At 32.5% G+C, this 8829-nt stretch overlaps 2 protein-coding genes and 1 long non-coding RNA gene across 8 annotated transcripts in view; 2 read left to right on the forward strand and 1 right to left on the reverse strand.

The window, feature by feature from the left end:
• The window catches only part of LOC109537508 (protein sine oculis), a 181996-nt gene that overhangs the window by 134149 nt on the left and 39018 nt on the right, over positions 1–8829 (reverse strand). The gene's annotated exons all lie outside the window — the stretch shown is intronic.
• The window catches only part of LOC109537435 (pro-neuregulin-2, membrane-bound isoform), a 54886-nt gene that overhangs the window by 3283 nt on the left and 42774 nt on the right, over positions 1–8829 (forward strand). The gene's annotated exons all lie outside the window — the stretch shown is intronic.
• Positions 389–1317, forward strand: LOC125503933. The gene is made up of 2 exons (XR_007281175.1): positions 389–993; positions 1068–1317. It is a non-coding gene; the product is annotated as an uncharacterized LOC125503933 (long non-coding RNA).

Here is an 8829-nt window from a genome sequence, read left to right on the forward strand (position 1 = left end):
TGTACGTACAAATATTGCAATTAATACTAGAAAATATCGTTCATTTTTCCCAGTTTCAAATGATTGAGGAGAAGTAGGTTTATGAATAAACCATATCTAAAATTTATAGCAGAGTATCGAAATAACGTAACATAGAGGGTAAGCAACATAAAAATGGCTTAAAATGTTCCAAATTGTGCCCGTTTAAAAAAAAATTAGTTTCTAAAATGTTTCAATAAATTGGTAGTTTTGAACCCTTCGTAGATTTTGCTTATATTTGGTATAAGTAGTGTATATCAATGAATAACATCTGAAGTATATCGAAAATTCTATAGCATAAGTATATCAGTGATATAAAAAATGGATTAAAAAATAATGAACATCAAAAATAAAATTAACGAATTCTAGCAAATTAAAAAAATGGGTAGTATCTTAGTTGTTGCATACATTTGACGCTCATTATATATCAAAATACTTGAGAAACTTGAGATAAATCTCTGATTCAGCATGTGCTTTCTCGCTATTGATCTGCGAAGTGATTTTCAAGCGTGTTGAAAAAAAATTGTCATTTTGCATTCTTTAAATTCGATTTTGACCCTCTGTAATTTCGTAACAAAGCATTTTTATTCAATCGTTTAAGACAAACAAGAGTTAGATTTTTACGTAAAATTCGTGGATAAAATAATGTCATTTTCCAATTAATTACTTTAGTACATAACTAACATTCACCTATTAAGTACATTCTATAGATTGAAATATTAGAAACAATTTTTATAAACATCCTAGAAATTAGTTGTTAAAGAGACGAGAACCTTTAGAAGACAGATGTTTTGAGAACATTTGCCAAATTAGACATTTACCTTACGAAATTCTCAGTATTTATTATGATGGAAAAACACATTTTTATGGTGAACACTCTACGCTGTCCAAAATCAACTCAGATGCAGTTTTTTGCTTAAAAGCATTGCCGCAAGTTCAGTGCCTAATCTACGAAAAAAAGCTGCCTTCTAAAAGGTAAAAATTCTTGTTTTACGAATTTACAGGAAATCGAAATTTAATTTTTACAATAAATCATAAATTTCTTCCAGACGCCAGACCTTTTGACGATTTTTTTGCAAGATCAATAGCGAACAAATACTTACGCGATCAAACAGAGGTTTACCTTCAGCATTTTAATATACAGTTAAAACTACCCGTTTAGGTATGGAAAATTTGCTGGAACTAGACAATTTTTAACTTTCTAAACAGTGTTTTTTCATATTAATGATCTTCTATGTTACAGACTTTTGATGTTTTCCAAATATTATTCATTCATATACAGTGCTCTCGTTAACTTTTTTACAGTTTTTAACTTTTTAGATATTTTTTTTATAATACATGTTCTATGCTACATAATTTTGCTCTCTATGGGATTCAAAACTATCCATTAAAGTATTGAGAAGTTGCTAGACTCCGTTAAATTTATTTTTAAATGCGCACAATTTGCAAGTTTTAGCCATTTTTCATATTGCTTACCCTCTGTGTTTTGATGTTCTATTATAGATTTAGGATAATAGTCAGTCATACTACGTACTTTCTCTAAAACCGGGAAAATTTCTAGGATTAATCCTTAACTTTTGATAGTGACAAGTCCACTTTTACAATTTTTTTTCCACACGAGGATTTAAAACAACAGTTTTAATGGAACAAAATACAAACTTATTTTCATTGTTCATTCATCACAGGCAATTATTTTGCAATCCTGTACATAAGTATGCATATGCAGTAGACCCTGTATTTATATCAAATAGATAATCATAAATCATACTAGGGACATTTCTTTTTAACCACCGTTATCATGGCGCTTATAACTGAGTTGTGCTAATTAAAATGCTTATAAAAGCAAATAGTTATCATTGAGCTCAGGCAATCATGAACGCATCACTGTGTGCCTTTACGTTTAATCTTGTTAAGGATTATACGAAAAAAACTATAGAACTGTGGGCGTTAACATCTAAAATGATCGTCAATTCGGGGTAATCAAGCAAATAGCCATTTAGTTAGATAGTATTAAGGGAAATTATTTTTTTAAATATAACATCATGCCAGGTAAACGGCTGGCAAATAATCCCTCAAGTGAAATAATAGCAATAAAATTACATAGCAATTAAAAATAAAAATGATCCCATCACTCGCTGTTTTGTGGCAACTTAGCTTTTATCGGATTTTTCAAGCAATGTAGGTATAAGTATGTGTAGAAATGTGTTCTACTGGAAACTAAAGTTTCTTTCCACCGTCTTTTCCCTATACTTTCTATGAGGGTTCCCTAAATTTTAATAATTACATAAATGACTCAGTCTTGGAAGGAAATGTACATAACAAAACATCGAAAGTGCATGAATATACCCAACAGTCGCGTATGCGACACGTCGAGACATGATTCTGCAACAGGATTAGCCAAGATTCATCATCAAGAACAGTCGCTTGTTAATAATGTAGTTGTGATGCGGAGGTATTAACTGATAAACCTGCTATTGTATTACTTACATTTGTATATGTAAATACGGAGATCTAGCAGTAAGCAAAATAAACATAAATCAATTGGGTGAAAATGTATGATGATTCATTCCGGAAATATACATAGACTACTATCTAGTAAATCCCCCGTTATAAATTTTGCTGTTTTCTTGCTTTACCTAATCAATGAAATTGGCAAATTCTCAATACTTCCGGATAATTCCTTTGTTTTCTCAGAAATCTTTGAAAAATATTTCGCTATTTAATTAGTTGAGTATAAAATTTGGCAATTTTTCCAAACTTTTAACTGATCTCGAATTCTACACACCCTGTACATGTAAAGTGACTTGGGTTAACGAAGCTTACATCCTTATTGAAAATGAAATAATTACTGCCCATTGGGATTAGTTCAGCATTATTACGCTCTCAATTAGACGAGAGCTATCTATTGTAAAATGTTGCAAAATCATATATTATTATTATGTTATCTTCAACTTTTGGCCTAATGTTTACAAACGTTTTTCAATTTTGCATTAAATGATGCAAGTATTTAATTGGGCTAGAATAAACTTATTGAAACGTTTTTAAAACGAGCAAATTGGAAATTTCCCGAAGCGATATTTATTAAATAATTAACAATTTTCCTAGTTAAATGTAAAGCGGTTATCGCGGGGAAATCCCCATCATATTGATTACCTAATTGCAGCACCAGCATTTACCTACATTTAAAGATATTTGTGTAGTTAATAGCGCTCGAATCGAAAGTAATTTTTTATTAGATTCCACAAACCCATAAATTTAAGAGTATCATTACATTAATCTGGTTTCAATGAATATTGGCGCCTACATACTTAGCCTATTTTCGATTAAGGTATTGTTTATGCTAAAAACCAATAACCTTTGAGCCGATATAGGAGAGTCACGTGATCGGCAATTTTAAATTTAGATAATCCCTCATTTACCGCAAAAGAAAACAGACGACGATTTACGGAGAAAAACGTAGCCGTGCGTGCATACTGACAGTCACTAACTCAGAAATTAACAATTCGTTGTAAACTGATAAACAATCAAACGTTTTAAATATTTAGATGAATTATATTCCTGCAATAACATGAAAGTTCATGTGAGTTATTAAAAAGAGCCAATTATAAAGTGATGATTTCCATACAAAATACTTGTTGCCTTAGAGGTTTTCAGATGAATCCACCTAATTATAGAATTGTTTGTTGTGGAATGAGTATTTGCATAGAGTTTTGTCAAATTTAGTCAATTTATTGCATTATAGTGGCTGGAAATTTATGAAACTTTGTATCTAGATGCTTTAGCCCTGGTTCATAGATGCAACTATGAAGAAACATATCAATGTCTATTAGAGAGGGATTTTTTTCGATTTTATTGACGATTGCTACAGCTTCTGCTATGGAAAAAATACTGTGCTCCTAACAAAAGTCGTTCTATCCAACTCTCGTTACATGGAGAGCGGTAGTGTGAAAATCTCCAAAAAAACATTTTTTGTCTACCTAGCAAAAGTTATTCTTTAAAAAACGCGCAATTTACTTTCACTTTCAAAAAAATTAGGGTTTCTTTGATCGTGCTGTGCTGTGATTACGATTTAAATTCGCACTCTTTTTTATTTCAATTTGTCCCTTTGCCAAAATATTATTTTACCAAACAAACTTATCTTTCTTAATTGTACATTATCTGAATCATAATGAATGCCAACACATTTACTTATCATTGTGCTGTTTATTTTGACACAAATTTACTTCAATGCTGCGTTTAGATTGTGTGCATTGTGGCTGTTTTCTCACTTGTCCGTTATTGATCACGTGTTTTGGGCATTTTTTCAAAATCAAGAACTATGACAATAAGAGTTGTTCCAAACGATTTGAGGCCAATGGATTAAATGTAAAAAAGTCGTATAAAAAAAATAAAAATTAAATTGATGTTTGATTGATCATTCAAAGTTCCCATGAAAGCTAAAACATTTAAGTTCTAAAGATGTTTAGATAAGTTGAATTAACCACTCACAAATAAAGGAAAATTTTGCAGCAAAACACGGGGACTCCCGAGTTTAATTACGAAACAAATTGTCATTTATTTTAATCTTTTAAACCAACATCGTCACCAATGATTGATAAGGATTCTTGATAATTGAAAATCATTTGTGATTGTTTAAGATTGAAAATTGAGCTGTGACCAATTTGTTATGTAATTATTAAAGTGAGAACTAATATTGTTTTAACGCACTTTGAGATGCTCTTTTGCACTTATACATAATTGAGCATTTATATCAACTTCGAGCTTGAATCTGCAGGAGTATTTTGCTGTAGGAAACATTTATATATACTTTAAGTGAGGTTTGTATCGAATTCTGTCAACAAACTAGTGATTTTGCTCCATTGATTTAAATATAGGTTTCCAAGTACTTAAGTGTGCAAATATTGTTATCGACAAGTCTCAAGTTTGTGCAACTTATAAAGTGTGTGTCTCAAAACATATTGTTTCCTTATCAAACTTATTTCGGATTATAGATTAAAGCGAGAAAATTACCAGTTTTAATTAAGGCCAACTATAAATATTTACGATTTCTCGAAAATTCCAAGAAAATCTTTTTTGGCCGCACTTGAACGATTGCCGGTGCGATGAAAACGATATAACTCTTATGAGACAAAATAATATATGCCAACATTAAAGCCACCGATTATTTACTATCAAAATCATTATTTAATTAATGAGGCAGCCTTAGTTTAGCAACAGAAATATGACAAAATCAGCATGCATTACCGATATAAGCACTTACATGTTTTGCATTGATGCCTTAATAGGAATGGCATTACTTAATAATTAAAACGTGCTATTTATCTAATCCGCTTTCTTCAAAGATTAAGGATAAATTTTCTATTTATGGAACGTTAACCTATTTGCACATTTATGATTAGTGTACGATTCGTTTTCATCTGCCATACGAATGAAATCGGTGCCAACAATTCGCTACTTGTTAAGCATTTATCTTATTCTGATAAAAATTTCATCTTTTACAACATTTTAAAGTTTGATTCTTTGCTTAGTTTAGACACAAGGCAAACTTATAGTAAATACCAATTATCAGGGTCTCTTCTGTTGCTAAAGGGCTCCGACTGTTACTTTTGAGATTTACACACACAACATGACAAAAAAAATTGATAATTATCCTTTAATTACAGTTCATTTTTGGTAATTTCTAGCTCGTAAATTCAGAGCCTTCAAGCGGATCGGCAGCTGCTCTTAAAGCAGTAAAGTGTGGCCATGCTTATAATTTTTTCATTTCATTGTTCTATTCACAATTTCGTCGCTAACTGAAAGTAAAATGGCTTTATTAATTTTAATGAACAACTGAAAACGCAAGTTTGTTGTCATTCAAGCCATTCTTTTTCGCGACATCCCAAAAACTGAAAAACTGACTAATTTCATGTAATGACCGCAAAAGACCAACTTTTGTGATCAAATTAAATGTTGTTATAGATGCATTCACATTTAAATAATACGGACAAATATTCAATTGATTCTTTAAGCAAAGACAGATAGTTTTTTAAAATGTTTAGAAAAAAATGTTTAAATAGTTTAGATTGAATCGGTTTTTTTCGAATAATTTAAGTTTCGTCATTGCGGTGATTCTAATTTCTCCCATCATTACTGCAACCTCTAACATTTTCATGCCATTTTGCTCATCCTTTTAAATTCCCTGCCGCACTGATGAAACATTTGACCTAGGCAACGAAGCATGAACCTACTATTATTGTCTGAGTCTGATGAGCATTAAGAGTAGTGACATGTCTCCTTAAACCGAATAATAATAATCAATTCGTTTTGATATATCCGTTTTTATTTCGGTTTCCTTTGTTTGGGTGGGCTTTCCAATGTGCTCGAAAAAACTGGCTTGGAAACAGTGCAAATTAGCGTCACAGGAAGCATACAACTTTAGGAGATTGAAGCTATGCCAATGGCCTTCATTTCTCTAGTTCTACATCATTTTTCTAACAAAATTCATATGTTTTACGGTGTTATCGGAAAATGCAGTTAATTTGTTGTCGGTTTTCATTTGTGGAGATGCAAAAACATGTTGGAAAACGATGGAAGATCCACATGCAAAATTATGTAAAATTTAAGACATTTTGTCCGAAAATGTCTATTGTTTCGGATCTGAAACTTCTAGCATGTTTTTCAATGAGTTCGTTGCATTCCTCGCGTCCGTGAGCTGAAAATTATGAAAAAATTTCAGACATGTTGAGAAAATTTAAAATTTTTCAAAAAATCGATCCCCACCCTTGGAAAAATTTCGGCCAAAAATCAAAATTTCACATGCGTGTTTTTTGAGCTCAATCGATTCGTTTCGACGTAAGAAGGTCACAAATATGCATTTATAAAGTGTTTGGGTCAATAATAAGGAAGAAATCGTCGATTAAAGGTCGTGAACGATCGAAAAACGCGCAAAATGTGCCGAAAATGTCTATTATTTCTGATCTGAAACTTCTAGCATGTTTCTCAGTGAGTTTGTTGCATTCGTCACGTCCGTGATATGAAAATGATGTAAAATTTGAGACATTTTGAGAAAATTTTCATTTTTTCAAAAAATCGACCCTCACCCTTAGAAAAATTTCGCCCAAAAATCAATATTTTACGTACGTGTTTTTTGAGCTCAATCGATTCCTTTCGACGTAAGAAGGTCACAAATTTGCATTTATAAAGTGTTTGGGTCAATAATAAGAAAGAAATCGTCGGTTAAAGATCGTGAACGCTCAAAAAACGCTTAAAATGTTCCTAAAATGTCTATTATTTCGGATCTAAAACTTCTAGCATGTTTTTCAATGAGTTCGATGCATTCCTCGCGTCCGTGAGATGAAAATGATGTTAAATTTGAGACATTTTGAGAACATTTCAATTTTTTCAAAAAATCGATCCTCACCCTTAGAAAAATTTCAACAAAAATCAAAATTTTACAAGCGTGTTTTTTGAGCTCAATCGATTCCTTTCGACGCAAGAAGGTCACAAATATGCATTTATAGTGTTTGATGTGTCTGTGTAAACCCAGCTAACGGTCGGAAGGGCTCGAAACCGGTCCTGGGGGTGCCTGAAGTTGGCGCATTTCGAAATCTGCACTTGCTGATGATTGATGTCTGAAATTTAATGTTCTTCGGATTACTGGCACTTTTACTCATTTTCGAGGTTGAATATTTGAAACAAAATCTCAGTGGAAAAAGATAAAGTGCAAATGTACAGCAACTGGAAAAATAGTGCAAATGTACAAATCGATAAGAGACCACTTCATCAGAGGATTGTAAGATCAAATTGAGCATTGGAATTTGCTGAAAATGTGCATATTTGATTTAAACAAAAGAAAGTAGAACAGTGAGAACGTGTAGGTAAAAAAGGTGAAGCAAATTCAGTTTACAGTGACTGTTTACAGGCCCTTTAGTTATTGTCTTAGTTGTCGCGCTTTCATCACCAAACCAGTTTAATTACTTTTTAAAAGCTTGCATATAGTAAATATTGTGATTTTTCGGGTCGCCCCGTTTCACATACATATGAGTACGAGAACGACCTCACAGACACACACCAGCAGCCTCAGCAGCCAAAAAGGAGCCGAAATCTATACCGCTGAACTGTTATTTTGTTTAATTATAGCAGAATTTGGAATGGATGTGAAGAGGTGTTAACAGACACGAGGCAGCTGGGTACCTACACTTTCCAACTTGAAATGAATTTTCAATAAAATAACTTTATGATCCGGAGTGCAGTGGCTTTTTGCTCGACAAGCGATGCCAGCCGATTGAAACATACCGGCGCTGCTGCTGAAAATTGAGGAATCGAAACGATTTAGCAGGATTTTAGTAAAATCAATCGACAACGTTTTAATGAAGCGAGCTTGGCTGTAGACGAGTTCCGGTATAAATCCAATTCGATACAGGGTTTTAGAACAACCACAATCGCAAGCCAGTGGCACGATCCTTTTGGGTTCACCGCAGACAAAACCAGGATTTATGCACTATTGAATTGAGCTGTAATAGGTATGATTAATTTCTTCAAAGTCAAAGTACTAAATGTTAATTGCAAAGGTGTCGGTATCTGGACTGCGCCATTTGTATGCGTTTTTTAATTATATTTTATTATATAAGACCGAGTATGAGCTTGGCTATCGTTTGCCATGTTTTCATTCGCTTTAATTTGTTTTTGGTTAATCAACCTTATTCAAATGTATAATTGTTGTTTTTCTGGAAACTAGAAAAGCTGTACAAAGCATCGTCTCTTCGTTCAATCTCTTCGTTCAAAAAATTTCGCGTTAGTTGCAAACTCTCTGGTCCTGAATGCAACCAT

This window comes from Dendroctonus ponderosae, unplaced genomic scaffold (assembly GCF_020466585.1).
Source record: "Dendroctonus ponderosae isolate FM_Combo_2020 unplaced genomic scaffold, Dpon_F_20191213v2 Dpon_F_20191213_3, whole genome shotgun sequence".
NCBI classification, from domain to species: Eukaryota; Metazoa; Arthropoda; class Insecta; order Coleoptera; family Curculionidae; genus Dendroctonus; species Dendroctonus ponderosae.